We start from the raw sequence: 23,182 nt of genomic DNA on the forward strand, positions 1-23,182 counted from the left end.
ATAGCTAAAGCATAACATAATGCTAACACCAAAAGGGGTTCCCGCCCAAAATGGGTTAAATAAGAGATTTTGTAAATGGGTTCGCAGGCCAATGGAGCCTGTAAAGTAACTCTGTCCAAATACCATTTAAGTGTCAAAATAAGGTGCATTGCTTACAACCACCAATTCTAAAGCCTAGTCTATCTTCAGCCAGATGCAAATCATGTTTTTATATATATATATATATATATATATATATATATATATATATAAAAAATCGATCAAAGAGATCAGGTCGATTAAATGTTGCACCCCTACAACCCACTGACACCCTGAACCTTGACCTTCAGCCTTTGAGGGCCCCTGGGGGACACACCAAAGTAACCTATTATTTATTACTATGACACAGTCACACCCACCCCTCCCCACACCCCCCCCCCCCCAGTGGCCCCACACACACACACACACACACACACACACACACGGACGTCATTTGCCTCGGTTACAGCCTGACCTTGCTTCTCCCCCCAATGGCAAAAAAATAAATGAAGAGCCAAATGGGCGATTTGCCATGTTTTTGCCAGGCCGCACAGCGCCACACACATCCTCCCAATGAAATGTCCAAAATGTAATACCGAATGCAAATCAGCTGCATTACATCTTAGTCTAAGCAAGCAACATAGCTACCTCCCCTCCCCCATCCTTGCATAGGATGAACAACATGCCTTGCAACTATGTAATTTCTCAACCGGTTTCAAAATAAGATTCAAAACTGAACATGACAATAATGTGTAAATCAGAGAGAGGAATATCGTGCAGACCGTTTGCACGCCCATCCTGCCACACACCGTTTGGTCATGACGTACAGTTGGGTGCCACCGATATTGTCCCTTATCATTTGACCCATTTAGGCCTGACCTCAAAATTTTAAAAAATCCTTCTAAATCCTCCAGTTTTCTGAAATAAATATTTTCACGATTTTTAAAAAATAGCAGACCTACAAGCTCGTAGCGCGCCACTCGGTGGCGCGCTATGAGCTTGTAGATCTGCTATTTTTCAATAGCTAAATTATAACAATGTTTAACACCAAAAGGGGTTCCCGCCCAAAATGGGAACGGTGTTCATAGGAAACGGCTAAATAAAGTACCGTTTGCTTCTGGTGTCCCTTTTAGACGAGAGCGGCGTTTTCAGGAGGTGAAAACGCAACAAACTGAAACCACCTCCCAGAAGTGGAAATCTTTGAAAACGCTGTTTCCTCCGGTCTCCGTGTAAACAGGCAAAGCGGTGAATCCGCAAAACGTACGACATCATGGCTCACGTTGGCTCACAGCGCATATGTTTATTACATTGATGCAGAGCCATACATCTGTAATCTTTTAACTCCCTACGAGCCTGGCCGCTGCCTGAGATCATCCAGCAAAACCCTATTGAAGGTTCCAAAATCTCGCCTTATCACAAAAGGCGACCGGGCCTTTGCTGTACGGGCCCCTCGGCTGTGGAACTCACTGCCTGAGGATCTCAGGCTGGCAAACTCAGTATCCTCTTTTAAATCGCGGTTAAAAACTCACCTTTATTGCACAGCCTTTTTATGAAATGTTTTAATTGTGTTTCTTTTGTTTTATTCTTATTGTATTATTTTACTGCCATTATTATCTGTAAAGCACTTTGTAAACTTGTTTTTGGAAAGGTGCTATATAAATAGTTATTATTATTATATATTATGATATCCTACAATGAACAAGCCTCCCTACAAAGCGCCGCTCATCAGCGATGGTGAATGTAAAACCATGACGTAAATAAAATGCCTCGATAGGCGGCAGCAGCAGCGTTTATGTAGCCCAATGTATTATAATATATATAACCATCCCGTGGCGAGCTCTGCCTGCATGCTCTGGGCTGCCCGACAGCCTGTGTGTCACCTCGATGCGTTATAGAAAGCAGGCAGCGAGCGATAGGCCACAACCCCGTTGTGGTCTGAACTTAAGCGTCATTCAAAACCCCAATAGGGTTGCGTGAAGGGGGACTGGGGGAGCTATCTGGTTCTTCTTCTCGTACACGTGGGCGACTGGTCTATTTGGCAGCCCGTTACCGCCACCTAGCGACATTATAGCGTTTTCATAAAGTGTGCGTTCTCGTGTAAAGGGTCAATAAAAAATGCGGACGCAACGGGACTTTGCAGTTTTATCTGGAGACCGTCCCCGTCTAAAAGAGGCCTTATATCACATGGGGGGTCCTCCTCGGCCCAAGGCATATAAAACTGGGGGTCGTTGAAACAAAAAGGTTCGAGAATCACTGCTCTGCTCTCTATGGGGCCCCAATCCATATGATAAAAGCCTACAAAAGCCTACAAATGCAACCAAATGAAGGGTCCATTTGGTTCCATTTGTACACTCACTCTTTGAGATACAGACCCTTAGGTGTCCGTCTACGTGCGATTCGACGGGGATTCTTCGTCAAAGGTTTAATCAATGAGCGCAATAAGACTATCTCACAGAATTTCCCCGCCCCCCTTAATACGCCCCCTTTCGGGGTTAGTGGTGATAGCGTGACGTCACTCCATAGACGCTACATGTTAACAGAGGTAATTTAAGAAGTCTACAACTTTTATTTTCTCAAGGTAAGGTTTGTTCTATCTGTTCGAGCTGATTTACCATCTTGTTTGCTTCATAATAATATTGGTCTGTCACATTTTTACATTAGAAAATGTACTTAGATTCTCCAGAGAAAAAAAACGTGTAAATGCTAATGTTAAATGCACCACTATTTACCGGAAGTGGGCGTGGAAAGCGGGCTGTGAGATAGGCCTATCAACGACACTGTTGGAAAGCAGCATCGGCCGACACGTGTTGTTACCAAGGCCCTACCTGTAATGATTGCCGGGTCCGTCCAGCGGGCCGTGCCGTCCCAGCTGCGGCTGTGGGAGACGCCCCTGCCGGCCCCCGTGTGGTGGTGGTGGGCACTGGACGTGGTGGATGAGGAGGAGGATGAGGAGGATGAGGAGGAGGAGGAGTGAGGCAGCCCCGCGCCGAAGTTAATGTTGATGTTGGGCAAGAGCGCTCGGAGGCCATCCTGCCACTCTTTCACGTTTACACTCTCTACGGAGTTCTCTGCACGGGAGACAGACAACCACGCCTACAGTTGGGTGCCACCGATATTGTCCCTTATCATTTGACCCATTTAGGCCTGACCTTTAGGCCTGACCTCAAAACATTTTCAAAAATAGCAGACCTACAAGCTCATAGCGCGCCACTCGGTGGCGCGCTATGAGCTTGTAGATCTGCTATTTTTCAATAGCTAAATTATAACATAATGTTTAAAACACCAAAAGGGTTTTTGCGCAGATCACGCAAACCTCAGCAAAAAGAAAAGGACAATATCGATGGCCTCCAACTGTATAAGCCCCATTTATCCCTTCGGTTATGTGGCGACGGGGGGGTCGCGTGGCGCAAATAAGCGGCGTGATGCGCGACACTGGCCCTGGCGGCTATTTGCGGCGCGCGACGACCCCGTCGTGCAACTAGGGCTGTCACGATTATCATCAAGTTTTACTTGATGATTTTGTCGCTCAAATAATTTCGATAATAATAACTATTTGATTGTGTTGTGAATAAAAAATAAATGCATTTCTGTTTGGCTTTTAGGCTTTGTAAACAAAAACGTGCACAGAGCAGAAATTACAAGTAACTTACATAATTGAATAACGTTATACTAAAAAAACATGAATAGTGGAAATATCTACTGTACAAGCTCAAAATCACACAGTGCCATAAATGTTTGAAATTGTCAACATGGAAAGGTTTATGACGATTATGCAAAAGGTTATTGTGGTCATCTCAAATAATTGTCATTGGACAATTACATAATTGTTACAGGCCTGCGTACAACAGAGCATCAATTAAAAGGTTCTGTAATATATTATATTCTGGTGGTAATCATTGCTATAGTGTTTGTTCAGTGCTCCATCTCTTCGAATCTTTAACCCATTCTGACCTGAGATCAGATTCTAAAAATGTCTTCTAAATCCTGACAGTTTTCTGAAAAAGCTATGTTTCTATGTCAGTCGTTCTTCGATTTTTTTCAAAAATAGCAGACCTACAAGCTCGTAGCGCGCCACTCGGTGGCGCGCTACGAGCTTGTAGATCTGCTATTTTTTTCTATGCTAAAGCATAACATGATGGTAACACCAAAAGGGGTTCCCGCCCAAAAAAAAAGTAAACATAAAAAAGGGACATTTCAGGTGGGTTGTCAATGCCGTTCAATCAAGAGAGCTAATTGCATCAGCTTCAATTGTATAGCGTTCCAGTTCCAATGACGTCTGGTAATTACTTTAATTTGGTTTTATCGCTTCCAATTTTAAGTATTTACTTTCCTGAATGGATGAAATTTATAGCCCGACCCGAGAATGTGTTTTCCGCTTATCAAAGAGCTTGAACAAACACTTTGTAGTGTTGTTGGTTCCCAAACGTTTTAGCCCAAAAACAAGAAATGATGTCTGTGTGACGCAAACTTGTGAAAATAGCAGATTCTACAAGCTCACAACGCGTCACTCACGCCACGCTGTGAGCTTGTAGATCTGGCATTTTCAGTACTTTTTTTATTTACCGCATTGGAAATTATTTGATTCATGAAATACTTCATAAAAAAAAAGTGTGATTTTTTTCAATTATTTTAGTATTTATGTAGGAAATGAAAAAAGGCGATATTTACTCGTGACTAATAAGTAATAACAGTTGGTCTCTTGACTCTCAACCCTTAGGGTTGAGGGAAACCGTGCTCTACTACAGAAATGACTGCTAACAAAACAGTGAGCTATTTAACACTTCAAGCATTACAGTTGGGTGCCACCGATATTGTCCCTTATCATTTGACCCATTTAGGCCTGACCTCAATTTTAAAAAATCCTTCTAAATCCTCCAGTTTTCTGAAATAAATATTTTCACTATTTTTCAAAAATAGCAGACCTACAAGCTCGTAGCGCGCCACTCGGTGGCGCGCTATGAGCTTGTAGATCTGCTATTTTTCAATAGCTAAATTATAACATAATGTTTAAAACACCAAAAGGGGTCCTTTTGCGCAGATCACGCAAACCTCAGCAAAAAGAAAAGGACAATATCGATGGCCTCCAACTGTATGTATGACACCACACAGGGCCAGCCTCATTTGTTGTGACAAACCCCGAGATTTCCACTGTCAACAGACTCCACGTAGAACAGCCATAATAAACGCTCGACCGAGTTCAAACATACAATCCAGTGCGGTTTTCAAACATGTTCATGTCAAGAAACCCCAAATTGACCGACAAGCCCACGTCATAGTCATGGTACGAGCATTGCGAGCTTGTATGCCCAAACCGCATACATGATTCAACTCCTTGCAACCTTTATCCCCAATGGCAGTTCCAAGGAGTTGCATTGGTGTGGTTGACCTTAACCCATTTTAGACCTGAGGACGATTCTACAAATGCCTTCTAAATCCTGACAGTTTTCTGAAAAACCCTATGTTTCTACGTCAGTGGTTCTCAAACATTTTCATGTCAAGGACCCCCAAACATTTATGTAATTGGCCACCGACCCCCCCATCTGTAAATATGTTGTTCCAGGGACCCCCCCCCAGAAGCAAAGATACGAGTTCAAAACGTTCGCTCTGAAAGAATATATATTCAAAGATTTGCACCACATTTTCACGAGTTTTCACGAGGTGGCGCGCTCGTAGCGCGCCACCGAGTGGCGCGCTACGAGCTTGTAGATCTGCTATTTTTAAATAGCTAAAGTACAACGTGACGCTTAAAACACCAAAAGGGGTTCCCGCCCAAAATGGGTTAAAACCTTTTGTTGCAAGGAGTTGTGACTAGTTGCATTGGTGTGGTTTGGGCTGTTTTCAAATAGGCCAAGTAATAAAGTGGGTTGTGGGTTCAAATGGTTACAGTTGATTTCTATGCTATATTTTTCTGCGGGCCGCCAGGAAAACCCATCCAGGACCTCTGGGGGGGGGGGGGGGGGGGGGGGGACTAGACTCACTGTATAGACTAGACTCTAGTCTATACAGTGCGCACACCGTCTCTAGAGAATTAGCAACAAAGAGAATGAGACAGAAACAAAACAAAATGCTTCAAATGAGGCTTCAGCTTCCGCCGACAGGAACAATCCTGAGACTTCTCAGGAAGTTATGTGTCCATACATAGTCTGGAGCAACGGAAGCTCTGATCATGAGTAGTACGCAATAAAGCGGAAGTTTGGAGCCACCGCCCCACTTCCGTTTCGTCATTACAGTCGCGCAAATGTATCCTAATATGAATCGAAATCATCTAAGCATATATAGCTTGCTGCTTAGCAGAAATGGATATTTAAAAAAAAAATGCAATCTAAAGATATTTTTAAAATATATTTTCGTAAACGGAAATGCCAGCTTCCATACTCCGATTTCGGGAGGTGTAGTTCCGGATAGCATTCGGAGATTGTGGAATAGTCGTTTGGCTACACGAGACTATAGACCTTTTAATAACAACACCCCGCTTTACCCGTCCGCCGCAAGCCAAGAGCGCTAGCTGGAGCAATCCCTCTGCACTCTGACTTACAGCATGACAGTGTCTCTCTCTCTCACAGAGATTAAAATGCTTGATTGTACCGAGTTACTGACACTGAGGTCAACTGACAGGGTACGGAAATGGAAAATTGCAATATTGATGCTTACGGTGATGCACGAGTCGCGAGCAGCCATCCATTAAAGCGTTTTCACACAATTCACTATAACGTGCTCATTTAACAGAGGCTAAGCTCTAGTCGCAAAGTTATGGGTTTGCATGTGGCTAGTGACAGTTCTTCCCCCTCTCTTCCCTCCATCAGGCAGGCCAATAGGACACTAAGGGCTCCATTTCCGTCACCGCTAAACCCCTTATCCCTAAACTTCTTCTCCTTTTTTTTCCACTATTTTGAAAAACATTTTTGAATAGTTCAACTAGCCCCATCTACATTGACACGTTGTGAGCTTGTAGACTGGCTATTTTTACGATTCAAAAAGGTTTTGCAAAAATAGTGAAAGAAAAAGGCAAAGAAGTTTAGGGATAAGGGGTTTAGCGGTGACGAAAATGGAGCCCTAAAGGTGGCCTTACACTAGCCGATAATCGGGCATTTTTGACGCTCGGGGGGTGCCCGACTCAATCGATCTGCTCGGGGCCGCTCAAAGCACGATCGGCCCGATCAACATCAAGAATGTTTGATATTTGCTCTGCCCCGCTCCGATTATCCTGTAGTGTGTGGTGCTATCAGATTTCAGATTGAAAAAAATCGGCTAGTGTAAGGCCACCTTAAGCCTCTCGGGACGGACCCGACCATGCGGATTTCCCGGGTGTTACTTTTGTGTGGGACCAGTGTTGATTACGTCGTCGACTAAAACCATGACGTCATTTTATGTTTGGTTGTGCTCTGGTGTTGTGCTCTGAAAACCACAGATCTGCAAGCTTGTAGATCGGCTATATTCAGCATGCAACAGCTTGTAGATCGGCTATATTCAGCATGCAACAAACTGTAAAATCAGGCATTATGACATCCTCAAGGCCCGCCAAAATAGTCAACAAATCATCAAAATGTCAGGAAGGGACTAGTGGACAAGAGATCCAGTATGTCATTTTACAATTAGTTGCATGCTGAAAATAGTATTTTGGCATCAAGGCCCGCCAAAATACATTTTAGTCGACTAAATCAACTGTAGATTTAGGCGACATTCCAGGTGACTAAAATGTGACCAAACTAAGTGAAAACTATTCAAGGGACTAATGACTAAAACCAAAATGTGCTGCCATAAACAACACCGCTGCAAGGGAACGACAGCGTTTCCAGTTTCCATGGGCCTACGACGCATCACAAACACTAACCGACAGGAGGAGTGTGTTGGCTAATTCATTAACCCATTCTGACCTGAGATCAGATTCTAAAAATTTCTTCTACATCCTGACAGTTTTCTGAAAAAGCTGTGTTTCTATGTCAGTCGTTCTTCGATTTTTCAAAAATAGCAGACCTACAAGCTCGTAGCGCGCCACTCGGTGGCGCTTTATGAGCTTGTAGATCTGCTATTTTTCAATAGCTAAAGCATAACATAATGCTAACACCAAAAGGGGTTCCCGCCCAGTGGTTCCCAGACGAGGGCCTCTCTCGGCCCCCACCCCTCTCCCATGTGTTTATATTGTGTTTAGGATCCAAGATGGCCGCAGCGCCAGGAGGGGGTGGGGCGGAGGTGAGCGGGGGGGACATAATGCCCCTTACTGGGCTGCGTTCACACATTCAAGACAGCCGTCTTGTGTCTGTGTTTAACGGCCGCTCCAATGCATTTCCAATGGAGTACATGAGTCTACACCAAAAGTTATATCTTTTTTTTAATTTACTATAGCAGTACGAAGTATGACATTTAACAATATTACAATGTTAAATCCCAAGAGCCGATGAATTGGATCAAGCAAACGTATTATAAAAAGATGACAAATAAACCCCAAGAATGAGATATTAACCCATTTTGGGCGGGAACCCCTTTTGGTGTTAGCATTATGTTATGCTTTAGCTATTGCAGATCTAGCAGATCTACAAGCTCATAGCGCGCCACCGAGTGGCGCGCTATGAGCTTGTAGGTCTGCTATTTTTGAAAAACCGAAGAACGACTTACATAGAAACATAGCTTTTTCAGAAAACTGTCAGGAGGTAGAAGACATTTTTAGAATCTGATCTCAGGTCAAAATGTCCTTAGGATTCCCTTGTGATTTTCAGCCAAGCTTTTGCCAAGACCCTTCTTTTTACTTTAATGGACAAGCTGAGCGGAGAAGCACGGCTGACATCAACATCATCACCCGTGTTTACATTTGCATTCGCAGGTAAACAAGTGCCTCCATGTTTAACCCATTCTGACCTGAGATCAGATTCTAAAAATGTCTTCTACATCCTGACAGTTTTCGGAAAAGCTATGTTTCTATGTCAGTCGTTCTTCGAGCCAAAAAAACGAACGCTCTGAAAGAATATATTCAAACATTTGGGCCACATTTTCACAATTTATCAAAAATAGCCAAAGTATAAAATAATGCTTAAAACACCAAAAAGGGGTTCCCGCCCGAAATGGGTTAATTCATAAACGATTCATAAAACACTGGCTTCAAAATCAATTGGAGCACAAGTTCTAGAACGACACTCCTCTTTTATGATGGAGCCATTTAGGCAAAGGTCGCCTGCCAATGTAGCCTCGTCTTGTCTAATCGCCTCCCATTTTAAAATCCACAACTCATGTGCGGACACCGCGTGGTTGATTTGTGTAAAAACTGTTAACTCAATGGTCGCCAAGGACTTATTTAACTTCTTTTTCATGATGTCCTGGAGCGCCAAGGACGTGTTTTTCGTGTTTTTCATGTTTTATAACATTTGAAAAAAATAAAAATATATAAAATAAAATATATATATGGTGGCGGTCTGGGACTTTTGGCACCCCCTGGTGGCGGTGAATGAGTTTAATGAGGGAGACATGCAGCAGTGTTTTCGTCGTTCGTGGACTACCTTTTTCCACCGATGAAAACTACATGGAAACTAAATAAAAACTAAGCTATGATGACTAAAACTAAGACTAAATATACTGACAATTTTGTCAACAAATAAAAACTAGACTAAAATGTTAGGAAGGGAATAGTGGACAAGAGATCCAGCATAAGTCAATTTACAATTGGTCTCAATATTTTCAATTTTCAGCAAAAAAAAAAATCAGCAAAATCAGTCATTACAACGGCATCAAGGCCTGCCGAAATACATTTTAGTCGACTAAATCACCTGTAGATTAAGTCGACTAAAATGTCATGACATTTAGGCGACTAAAACTAAACTAAAACATTCCAGGTGACTAAAATGTGCCTAAAACGAAGTGAAAACTATTCAAGAGACTATGACTAAAACTAAAATAGAAATTGGCTGCCAAAAACAACACTGACATGCAGTCTGCGATCTCAGACGAGCCTCGTGTGTGGTGTTGCAGCGCACGATTTGGTCAAGGCCAGTGGCGTGCACAGATAGACACTAGGGGGTGCTAGAGCACCACCTGCCCTTGCCCTCTGGACAGCAATGTGCCCTTTTGAAAAAAAATATATATATATATATATATATATATATATATACACATTTTGTACAGTGTAGGCCTACAGTATGTGGACCATGGTGACATCTATCAATCTCACACTATTAAGGCAACCGGCCGGTTCCACGCGCTGCACAAAGTGCCCTTGAGCACCTGCCTCTCTAAATGTCTAAGTGTGCACGCCACTGGTCAAGGCCATTTCTGCATGGCGATCTCGGTCTTGTCCGGTCTCATCAATAATGCGGCCGGCGACGACAGTGGGGCCCTGTTGCTGCTGCTGCTGAGTCGACGCGACAATCTGACAAAACAAAATACATCATTTTTCCATTTGGTGTTCATCTATCTGGGCCTCCCATCTCTCTGTGGCAGGACAGCAGGAGTACAGGCGGGGAGGGAATGGGGCTGCCGGCGCGGCCCGGCCGTTTGCTTAGAGGTCGCGAGAGGTTGGATAAAGATGAAGAGGGTGCTGGACCGGTGCAAAATTAAATTAGCATCCGTCAAGAGACTTGCTGCTGAGGTAGAGAGAGGGGGGGGGAAAAATAAAATCTAAAAACGGAAGCGGTACTTGGCACAGATTCTAGGCTGTGTTATTAACCCATGTTGGGCGGGAACCCCTTTTGGTGTTAGCATTATGTTATGCTTTAGCTATTGAAAAATAGCAGATCTACAAGCTCGTAGCGCGCCACCGAGTGGCGCGCTACGAGCTTGTAGATCTGCTATTTTTGAAAAAAAATCGAAGAACCACTGACATAGAAACGTAGCTTTTTTCAGAAAACTGTCAGGATGTAGGAGACATTTTTAGAATCTGATCTCAGGTCAGAATGGGTTAATCGGGGGGGAAATAAATGGCCAGTGAGAGTAGTAGTGCTGCGTCTGCGGACCGCTATAACCAGAGAAGAACGATCAGCAACAGACAGTCATACACACATCTCCTGGACAACCGACAGTCATACACACATCTCCTGGACAACCGACAGTCATACACACATCTCCTGGACAACCGACAGCCATACACACATCTCCTGGACAACCGACAGCCATACACACATCTCCTGGACAACCGACAGCCATACACACACATGTCCTGGACAACCGACAGCCATACACACACATCTCCTGGACAACCGACAGCCATACACACATCTCCTGGACAACCGACAGCCACACACACACATCTCCTGGACAACCGACAGCCACACACACACACATCTCCTGGACAACCGACAGCCACACACACACATCTCCTGGACAACCGACAGCCACACACACACACACATCTCCTGGACAACCGACAGCCATACACACACATCTCCTGGACAACCGACAGCCACACACACACATCTCCTGGACAACCGACAGCCACACACACACATCTCCTGGACAACCGACAGCCACACACACATCTCCTGGACAACCGACAGCCACACACACACATCTCCTGGACAACAGACAGCCACACACACACATCTCCTGGACAGCCGACAGCCACACACACACATCTCCTGGACAACCGACAGCCACACACACACATCTCCTGGACAACCGACAGCCACACACACATCTCCTGGACAACCGACAGCCATACACACATCTCCTGGACAACCGACAGCCACACACACACATCTCCTGGACAACCGACAGCCACACACACACATCTCCTGGACAACCGACAGCCACACACACATCTCCTGGACAACCGACAGCCATACACACATCTCCTGGACAACCGACAGCCACACACACACATCTCCTGGACAACCGACAGCCACACACATCTCCTGGACAACCGACAGCCACACACACACATCTCCTGGACACAAAAAAAAAGGTGGAGGAGGATCTGTATGTTATTTTGGTTGGGTTTTTTTTGGCCGCCCTTGCGGGACATTATTTTGAGGTCGATTTTGAGCGACTCCTTTACCAAGGCTGTGTGTCAGTCGTTGTTCCCCTGGAGAGGCTTTTAGGTCGATGTCTGGTCTCGCCAGAGGACAAGAACATGACATCATCGACGCGTAAAGGGTTCCCGCCGCTCTCGTCCCCCCCCCCCCAGCCTGCCAGATATATCTCAGGCGAGGAAAACGGTGTCGTCTTTTTACCCAACCCATTTTGACCTGAGATCAGATTCTAAAAATGTCTTCTACATCCTGACAGTTTTCTGAAAAAGCTATGTTTCTATGTCAGTCGTTCTTCGATTTTTCAAAAATAGCAGACCTACAAGCTCGTAGCGCGCCACTCGGTGGCGTGCTACGAGCTTGTAGATCTGCTATTTTTCAATAGCTAAAGCATAACATAATGCCAACACCAAAAGGGGTTCCCGCCCCAAAATGGGTTAAAAGAAAATCCCCCTCTACACCAATATCGTTGAAAATAGGGGATTCGCAACTCGGCGCAACATAAGGCTGAACGATTTTGATAAAAAATCTAATTGCGATTTTTCTGACCAATATTGCGATTGCGATTTGACTCGCGATATTTTTTTTAAAAATCACACCCGTGTGAAGTAAGTGGTGCAACTCCGTGTGGGCGCCCCCGGGGGGGTCCCCGAAACTTCCAGACCCACAGGAACGTGCCCAGGGTGCCGGCCTGGTTTAGGCGAGCCGCCCCGCGTCCGAAACGGTCGAGAAAGAGTTACCGTGTGTGGGTCCCCAGGGGGTCCCTGTACTGTACTGTACTGTACTGTACTGTCACTGTACTGCAGGGTTCCCCAATAGGCGGCCCGCGGGCCATTTGCGGCCCGCGGAGCGCCCCCTTGTGGCCCCTGGAAGAATTTCAAAAAAAGTGTTTTGTTTTGGGGGGGTGTCCCAGATATAAATGGCATTAAATGGGGGTCAGTAGCCTATGCATGTCAAACTGGGCACCCCCTCAAGGACCACTGGTGGTCCCCGGACCACTGGTTGAGAATTTTTTTTTAATTAATGAATGAAAAAATAAAAAACCCAATTTTTCACGCGTGCGGACTCGGCCCCCAGCCTGGTTCCCTAGTCAAAATATGGCCCTTGAGGAAAATTTATTGGGGAACCCTGCTGTACTGTAATGTCACACCCAAAATCATCATATAGGGCCTATACAGTTAGTATGTGTGTGTGTTAGGCTGCGCAACAGTGACACTTGGTTGTGAAAACCAACCAAATGCTATTTCCGTGCTCGGACAGACCCAGCCAGCCAGCCACCCACCCACCCACAGACACACAAAGCTCCATAATGAAGTGGTTGCACCACTTAAAAAGTAAAGCTTCAATTTAGTATTCACTGTGTCCATTTAAAAAGTAATGAAACATTACCAAATGGCATACCATTAATTTACTTTACCAGGCAGTGATGTCAGGATTCACAGGATGTGAGACAGCTCAAAATAATGTAGGCTAACCAAATTGACCTGTGTTTAATTAACTACAATAAGAATGTGTGTTAAAATTGTAATGTTAGAAATAATTGTAAATAGCTCTCTGGATACAGACCATAAATGCAATGTAATTTTTTCTATTTAAGTGCAATTGCTATTAGGCTACAGTTATCTAATCATCAGAGCACAATATTGTGATTCTCATTTAATATTCACATTTAGATATTATGTTCAATTGATTTATTTGTTTTTGAGGGGCAGTAGCCCCTCCTAAATCCAGTGCACGTATGTCCACAAACGTCCTACACAAACATTACATTCCCATTGACAATTTTATGTCATTGTCTGAGCAAAGAAATAGGCCTAGTGTCTATTTTACGTCATGATGATGTACGATGATAAGAGCGCCCCTCACTTCACACGGGTGGGATTTTTTTAACCAAATAAAAGCATATGCATTGCATAAGCTACATTTTGACAGATGTGATGACAGAATTAGGCTATCAATTATTAGAGATAATTTTGTCTGAGGTTTAAGACAAGCTCATAACTTTAACTTTAATGTTTATGAGCTTGTTGGCCGGCTATTTTCCCACCACGGGTCCTGGTGTAAGCTTTTTTTTAATGATGGCTCTCGGACCTCGCTTAGACAAATCATTACAAATGTACATGCACCACAATGGGGACCGGTTCACCAGAATCGGGGACGACGACGACAATGTAGCATTAATAAAATAAACAGGGGACAGGACAGCGTGCCATGCGAAGGTTTGTGGTGTTGCTGCGGGATGTTTTGACTGTCGCTGTACCATGACAGGTCTTGCACAAAACTCTCTTGTTGGACGGCTGTAACGTCAAAACCAAAATAATGCCATATCCCCGAAGTGCCTGATCTCTTTGGGATTAAATTGTGCGGACTTCAGAAAGTTTATTCGGGCTCCGCAGACGCTATGCTTGCATCTGCTCCTCAGCTGCTAGCATGGTAGCATTAGCATCAACGCACTGAACACAGAGCAGAGTAGACGTAAATGATGACTTTGTTTTGGGCACTGGGAGCGCGTGTACACATGCACTGCAGTCACATGCACTGCAGGGACACTTCTGATTGGTTAGAATAGAGAGCACAGTATAGCCGTGTTGTAAATACTGGATCAGACGCGCTCCGGGTTGATTATGATTTTTTTTTAATCGCAGCCTTTGCGATTTGCTAATCGCGTGGTTTCAAATCGCAATTTCGGTTTGAAAACGATTAATCGTTCAGCCTTAGCGCAACACCTCGTGACCTTATGGACAGCCTGTGTTTGCCGAACGTTAGCCCCAAAATAGAGAGCGTAGATAAGCGTAGATTGCTTTGTATGCAATTGTTTAAAGGTATATTCAGTGATTTCGCTTCATTCAAATATCACTTTTTTTTTTTTTTGGATAATCCTCCCTACTATAGAGTGTGCTGACCATATAAGGAGTTCCTCCCTGTCCCCAGTGAGCCCCTGGGGTCAAACAAACCCTAGTTTCAGTTTTGGTGGCGGGTGGCAAAGCCTTCATCCAATCAGGATGAGAGGGGCCTTCCTCCAATCATGTATGGGGGCGGGCCTTGGTGCACATGCCGTTGCACTTCCCCCCACTGTAGAGCGTGTGCATGTGCACATTTTGTTACCGGGGCGGACTGGGTGGTTTTCCAAATCACCCAAATCACTGAATGCTCCTTTAACATATTTGCGTATTCTTGTTGTACTTCTTCCATTTTTATTTTCTCCACTGCATTCATACCGTGTTAGTCAGGGACATCACCCAAATCATTGATAAATAATAGGCATGATGAAATATTATAATTCATGCCCACTAAAAAAGGCAATAATGTTTTCCTTTGCTAAGAGTCAGTCTATCTTTATAAGGGTTTGACATAAAACGCTAATAAAAGGCTTGTGACATCTTTAATGATACATTGATGAATGGACACTCAACATTTATCGCTGCTTCATTGCCCATTTCTATGATTAACCCATTTAGGCCCGACGTCAAAAAAAAAAAAAATGTCTTCTAAATCCTGACAGTTTTATTAAAAAACCCATGTTTCTATGTCAGAAACATATTCATGCCAAGGAACCCCAAAAATATATGACATTGGCCGCTGACCCCCCCCATCTGAAAATATGTTGTTCCAGGGACCCTCTTAGTAGCAAAGATTTGAGTTAAAAACTCGCTCTGAAAGAACATATATTCAAAGATTTCAGGCGCATTTTCATGATTTTTCAAAAATAGCAGACCTACAAGTTTGTAGGTCTGCTATTTTTCCAGTAGCTAAATCATAACATAAACACCAAAAGGGGTTCCCGCCCAAAAGGGGTTAACATATAATGGCTTGCAAATTAAAAGAGGGTTCATTTCCTTGTATATGCCAGCGCGTACTGGGCCAATAAACCAGTTGTGATTATTCCAGTCACATATGCTCAACGTTACGTGCATGTGCCGCGATGCTTCTTGCCAATTATACATTCATGAATGCGTCCCACACGCACAGAACACATTGTTGAGTCTGTCACGAAACACTCGGTGTTGCCAGATTCTGCGATGGAAACAAAAACAAGCCGAAAAGAAGAGACTAGGCCACATGATGATATATTAACCCATTTTGACCCGAGATCAGATTCTAAAAATGTCTTCTACATCCTGACAGTTTTCTGAAAAAGCTATGTTTCCTATGAGCTTGTAGATCTGCTATTTTTCAATAGCTAAAGCATAACATAATGCTAACACCAAAAAGGGATCCCGCCCTTGTGCGTGCGTGCGTGATTCTAAATCCGGACAATTTTCTGAAAAACCCCATGTTTCCGTGTCAGTGGTTCTCAAACTATTTCATGTCAAGGACGCCCAAAAATATATGTAATTGGCCGCCGACCCCCCAACCCCCCCTCCCATCTGAAAATATGTAGTTCCAGGGACGTTCGCTCTGAAAGAATATAATATTCAAAGATCTGCGCCACATTGTCACGATTTATCAAAAATAGCAGATCTACAAGCTCGTAGCGCGGCACTCGGTGCCGCGCTACGAGCTTGTAGATCTGCTATTTTGCAATAGCTAAAAGTATGACTAGAATGAGAGCTCGGAAAAGGTGCAATATCCTCATGACCCACAGGTTGAGACCATGCTTTGCTTACTCAACATTTTTTTACGTTTACATAAAAAATAAATGCTCTTAACTGACCAGTGAAAAGGACGCGTGGAGGGCCGCGGTCGATAGAAACGGTCCCACACGGGGGAAATTATAATAGGAGCGATCGATAGCAAACCGTTAGCAAGACATGACTGCAGCAAACCTTTGTAACCATTAAAACAATAATGATAATAAAAGAATGGAACGTCTTTTAAAAGAAGGAAAATCATTAACCCATTCGGGACGGGAACCCGTTTTGGTGTTTTAACTAAGCATTATGTTATACTTTTTTTTTTTACCAGCTCAGTGGCCTTGTGGTTAGAGTGTCCGCCCTGAGACTGGGAGGTCGGGGTTCGATCCCCGGCCGGGTCATACCAAAGACTCTAAAAATGGGACCCAGTGCCTCCCTGCTTGACACTTAGCATCAAGGGTTGGATTGGGGGTAAGCGTCATGTCCAGGGGGTGTACTTGTACATCAAGCTGCCTCACGCTACAGAAACAGGAGATAGGCTCATGGCTTGGCAAGGCTACTTACTTATGTTATACTTTAGCTATTTAAAAATAGCAGATCTACAAGCTCATAGCGCGCCACCGAGTGGCGCGCTACGAGCTTGTAGATCTGCTATTTTTGAAAAATCGTGAAAATGCGGCACAAATCTTTGAATATATATATATATTCTTTCAGAAGAACTTTTTTTTTTGTTCGACGTCGGGCCTAAATGGGTTAACCCATTTAGACCTGAGGACGCATGTGTGTCATATTATAGCTTTTAACATTCATGATTTGGTCTTGCAGTGTTTTAACACTTGCTTCAAGAAAGAAAAAGGACAATCTGCCCGGTCCATTGTCTGGCTTTACAAAATGAATGATTTTTCCCACCAAAAGTATCTGTTTTGTAGCTGCTGCAAGCTTGAAAGAAATCACTTTATCTACTGTGGAAGTGTCAAGACGTTATAAACATTATTGTTGCCGTCTGGTACTAGAAACCTTGCATCTCCAAAACTGTTCCTTTTCAGGAAATGAGTCCAGAGGATCCAATTTATCCCACTATTGTACTTTTACTCCACTATATTTATTTGGAAACTTTTGTTACCGGTTACTTTGAAGATTTTCATTATTACAAGACATGCATTGACCCATTTTGACCTGAGATCAGATTATAAAAATGTCTTCTACATCCTGACAGTTTTCTGAAAAAGCTATGTTTCTATGTCAGTCGTTCTTTGATTTTTCAAAAATAGCAGACCTACGAGCTCGTAGAGCGCCACTCGGTGGCGCGCTATGAGCTTGTAGATCTGCTATTTTTCAATAGCTACCAAAAGGGGTTCACGCCCAAAATGGGTTAACCACTTCAGCTCCCTCTCTCTCCAGTATAATATATTTGTTTTGTTTTGGACAGCAGATCTACAAGCTCACAATGCGTCGCATCGCGACACATGCGAGCGAGTACCCTTTCCCCCACTGGGAAAATTACATCCAGGCATGATCCTTGAAATATCATACGATTATATTCTTAACCCATTTAGACCTGAGAAATTCTACAAATGTCTTCTACAAATGTCTTCTAAATCCTGACAGTATAAACCCATGTTTCTATGTCAGTTGTTCTCAAAGGACCCCAAAAGTTATATGTAATTGTCCAACGACCTCCATCTCATTTTACAATTGGTTGCATGCTGAAAATAGCCGATCTACAAACTCTTGTAGATCGGCTATTTAATTTCAGCAAGTGGGAAAAAAAGTCATTACGACGGCATCAAGGCCCACCAAAATACATTGTGTTACTAAAATCTTATGACATTTAGTCGACTGAAACTAGACTAAAACATTCCAGGTGACTAAAACTAAATGAAAACTATTCAAGAGACTATGACTAAAACTAACACCGTGTCCACTATAGCACCTCCAATAAGCAGCTAGAGCCCGTTATTCCTGCAGGAAACGCTTGCATGAGATGCCAAAGTTGAGGTGCTGATGTAAAAGGCCATGTCCTCTTCACTGTGGGCTCGTTTGAGCCAGGAATATGCTAGATGAAATGCTGCCACCCAGTGGTTGGTCAAGTGAGCTCCGTGCTTAATACCCACAATGCAAACCACAGAATGATGTCATACACCTACCCCCCACCCCAGCCCATTTTGCCCTTTCACTTTTCAGGAGACCGTCTAAGTTTGTATATCCTGCAATAATGATATTAAGATTATAGTCAATATTGAGATTAGTCTGAATAAGAACCTACCAAATACAATGAGAAATGCTTAGGTTGATCCATCAATCTGTGTCACATGTTAAGGATGCAAGGCAGTGCATTCGTAAATAAGCTTCTGAGAATCAGCGATGCTCAACACCGACCACTCTGAACGACCAGATATACTACAGAGCCCACCGAGGGAACCCAGTCAACTGAGTAAGGAATAAGGCCATAATCAGAGTGAGGCGAGATCAATTAAAATGTTTGTTTGATTATTATTAACCCATGTAGACCTACCATCGATTCTACAAATGACTTCTAAATGTTAAGAAAAATAGCAGATCTACAAGCTCGTAGCACGGCACTCGGTGCCGCGCTATGAGCTTGTAGATCTGCTATTTTTCAATAGCTAAAGTATAACATAATGCTTATAACACCAAAAGGGGTTCCCGCCCCAAAATGGGTTAAGCATAGAATTCCGGACAGGACAACAGAGCCTCGGGGGGGGGGGGGGTAGGAGCAGTCGCAAGGTTCCCGGTTCAACACCGGCTCCACCCCGCCCACATCATGGAGGTCAGCAAGGCAGCGCCGACCTGGACGACAAGCCATGTGGGACAAAACAGCTCACGTGAACTAAACGAGCACTCTCTCTCTACAATACATGCGTCTCGGGGGTCTCTCGGCCAGTCGCAGCGATTGAGACGGGGCTTTTTGAGGACAACTGGCTGGAAAATGGCTTACTTCGCATTCCATTCACGCCTGACAGTCAAGTGTGAACCTTCGGTATGAAGAAAAGGAAATGGACCGAGACATACAGTATAGAAAGTCGATTTAGGAGGTGCCTAGAGGTGTCCCTGTTTATGGGGACAAAAGAGATTTGTTGTAGAGGGAGAAAAGGGTGACCAGATTTGACTGAGAGACTGCCATCGCGCAAATTCCAGCTTTTCACCAGAGGAGAAAACTTTTTCCACAGAAGTGAACCTTTCAAGCCTGTTTTCTCAACTTGCTGTTTTCTGAGAGATTACTCTATAAGCCATATCTCCAAAACTGGTGGATCAAACTGAACAACCAATATGTCAATTTGAAGCTATGATTCCCTGCTTTCATATGACATGAAAAAACGAAAATTCAAAAAAATCCAATGGTAGTCCCTCGGTCAAATTTAGTCACAAGGAGTAGTGCCTAGTATAGGGAGACTCTCTTCCATAGGATTATATAAGGACAGGACAGATGTTCTGTGCCAAAGCCATGCATCATAAACAGCCTAAACTGCCGCCAGATTATTTATCGCAGGTGGCGATCGTTAAAAGCTAGCGTTTATAATCAAGTTCCTGCCCGGCTCAATGCATTCCGTGAAACGTACTCTTGACTACAGTTTGCCTCCCAGTGCCTGACGGAACGCTGACAGATGCGCCAGCTGGAATTGCAGAACAAATCTAGGCAAACTTTCTGTCCTATCCTCCGGGCCAAGGAAGTATATAGGGCTTAAAGGGACACTTCACCCTTTTTGCAAAACAAAAGAATAAATGTTAATGACGTTTAGAAGATTTAGAACACTTTCCTGGGGGTCTTTGTGTGTGTTAATATGTGGTTTTAGATTTGAGCAGTGATCCCAGTGTCTCTGGTGTTGTCGACACTGGGCTCACTTCCTTCCTGGGCTACAATTCCCATAATGCTTTGGTGCACTGCTCCTCCATGTGGACAGGGGGAGGGCTGTCCCACTGAGACAACATGTAGTCCAGGAAGTAAGTGAGCCCAGTGTCCATGACATCAGAGACACTGGGCTCACTGCTAAAAATCTAAAATATCTAAAACCACATATTACACACATAAAGACCCCCCCGGGGAAAGTGTTCTAAATCTTCTAAAGGTCATTAACATATATTATTTTGCAAAAACAGGGTGAAGTAGTTTCCCTAAAGCAGCCATAGAGAAGAGAGAGAACACCTGGGATGACCCACGGTGTGCAGTTCTTACCTGTGATGTGAATGCCTCCTAACCCAGTACTGTGATGGCCCGGCAGCAGACTGTAGTCCATAAAGCTGCTGTGTGTCGAGGCGGGCCCCGCGGCCGACGTGTGGTTCAAATGCACAAAGTTACTGCCGTCCCCCATCCAGGGCGGACGTGTGGCAGAGGAGGAGGAGTTGGCGGAGGATGAGGAGGAGGAGGACGACGACGGGAGCCCCGGGAAGCCGAAGGAAGTGTAGACGGTGGATCGGTGGTGCTGTTGGGGAAGCTGGGAGAAGCCGAGGTGGTGGTGGGGGTGGTGACTGGGGTGCGGCGGGAAGGGGTTCGGGGGCAGGAGGCCCACGGGGGGTCCGAGTGTGCCATTGACGGGCAGCGAGGGACGAGGAGGGACGTGGCTGTTGTTGAGGTGGTAGTGGTGGTTGTTGTGGTGGTGGTGGTTGTGGTGGCCGGACGACACGAAGGGAGAGGAGGGGAAGGGGTCCTGCACGGAGAGCTCCTTCTCGATGAGGTCGGCCAGCGCCTTGCGGGTGACGTCGAACGGGTCGAAGCCCAGGTCGTCGTCCTGCGCCTGCTGCTGCGTGGACGAGCCGAAGCCGAACGCCGCCTGCCAGTCGGTGGAGGACGACACCGGGATGGAGTCTGCACAGAGAGAAGCGGAGATTCAGACCAGTGTTCATTTGGACCGCACATTTGTTTTATTTAGTCATAATCTTTGGAATACAAAAGAGTTGTTTTATTTATTTGAAATGCTTTAGTTTTAGTTGACTAAATGTTCAACTAAAATAACTAAAAGATCAACTAAATCTACAGTTGATTTAGTCAAAAAATGATATATTTTGGCAGGCCTTTGATGGTGTCGTGAAGCCCGATTTACATTTTGCTGTGTGGCGAATATAGCCGATCTACAAGCTCACACAAAGCGCTTGTAGATCGGCTATTTTCGGAACGCGACAACCATGTGCAGTAGAGCATAAAATGCCTGGTCTTAGGCACCGTTCAGCCGACTGGTCTATATAGAAGCGCATCAGCGCCACCTAGCCACCTGGCATACACACTGCAGCGTTGTCAGTCACTGTTGCGTCTCTCCGTGTAAACGCAGAATAAAAATGTTCTAGAACGCAATGGAAGCTTTGTCGTTTTCCATTCTGATCATTGCTGTGTAAACGTGGCCCTAGTTCTACTGGATCTCTTATCGACGTGTACCCGACATCTTTATCTAGTTTTTAATTTGTTGATGCTAAACAATTATTGTCAATATATTTAGTCATAGTTTGTTGTCATCATAGCTTTTGTTTTGGTCAGTGAAAAAAACAAACCGTTTTCATCATAGTTGTATCAATATCATTTCAGTTTATGTAGAAAAGTATTTACATGACACTGGTTGCTTCCTGAGGCCCCCACCATAAAATAATGGATAGATATAGTAAATTATATTTATAATATGGAACAGATCACTTTCTCTCTCAGACTGCAGAAGGAGAAATGTATAAAGTTTTGGTCTAATTGGGTGGAATATATTACTCCTTTGAGACCATATTTTGTAGCAGCAAGGATTGAATGATTCTGTCTTACTCAGGTCTCTTTTTTTTTGTTCTGTTTTTATTTGAATTACTGCTCACAGTTTCAAATACTCCCTTATGTCTCCCTATGAGTATTATATTGTACTAACATTTCTGTACACATCATTTTATTTGAAGTGCCCTTGAACAAGGCATTGAACCACTACGATGAAATGTGTTCTATGAGCAGGGCCTGGCTGGAAACAAGTTCTTGAGCTTAGCCCAGATACCCTGGGTAAATATAGATTTCATTTCATTTAATTTCATTTGTTATTCTTTTTTGTTCCCGTCTAAAAATGAAACCTGTGGACAAAGAAACACTATTTGAAAAATGGTTGTATAATATGATTGTGATGTCCCTAAATAAATAAAAATCATTTCAGTTTAACAGACCTGATTTGCGTTCTTTTTTCAATCTGTACCAAATCTCTTCGCCAAAAATAGCAGATCTACAAGCTTACAACGCCTGTAATGTCCTAAAGAAACAGATAGTCTCTCCAGTTTTCCTCGTGACATACAGTACTGACATCTTATGGGGGAAAGATTTACATATTTGTTCTTACATTTGTTTGTTTCATTTCTTAAAACCGTTGTACATAATACATGACCCACAAACATTGGTCCGTGACGCACAAATGTGTCCCAAAGCACCGTTTGGACAACAGTGCTATAGAGCGTCGCAGTCCCACCCCTACCATGGACCAGGAAATGAATCCCAATGCATTTTTCCCATAGACATTTCAGAAAGTATTTATTTAAAGACGGTTACGCCGCGGACAAAGCCAACTCGAGTCGTGACAACTCATGACAACACAAACAATATTTTGGACCAAACAAATAATTACAAAGAAGAAAAACAACAAAAGAAGTGTTGTAACCTGCCGTTTTTTTCTTCTT

At 43.9% G+C, this 23,182-nt stretch overlaps 1 pseudogene across 1 annotated transcript in view; it reads right to left on the reverse strand.

Annotated features, from left to right (window-relative positions):
- LOC306916023 (CCR4-NOT transcription complex subunit 4-like) overlaps positions 1-23,182 on the reverse strand; it is a 71,113-nt pseudogene that overhangs the window by 11,666 nt on the left and 36,265 nt on the right. Inside the window, exons 13-14 of the transcript XR_013792484.1 lie at positions 20,736-21,365; positions 2,844-3,086 (exon numbers count right to left, since the gene is read on the reverse strand). The product of XR_013792484.1 is annotated as a CCR4-NOT transcription complex subunit 4-like (transcript). The remainder of the gene's footprint in view (positions 1-2,843; positions 3,087-20,735; positions 21,366-23,182) is intronic.

The sequence above is a fragment of the Electrona antarctica genome (genome assembly GCF_951216825.1).
Source record: "Electrona antarctica genome assembly, chromosome: 23".
NCBI classification, from domain to species: domain Eukaryota; kingdom Metazoa; phylum Chordata; class Actinopteri; order Myctophiformes; family Myctophidae; genus Electrona; species Electrona antarctica.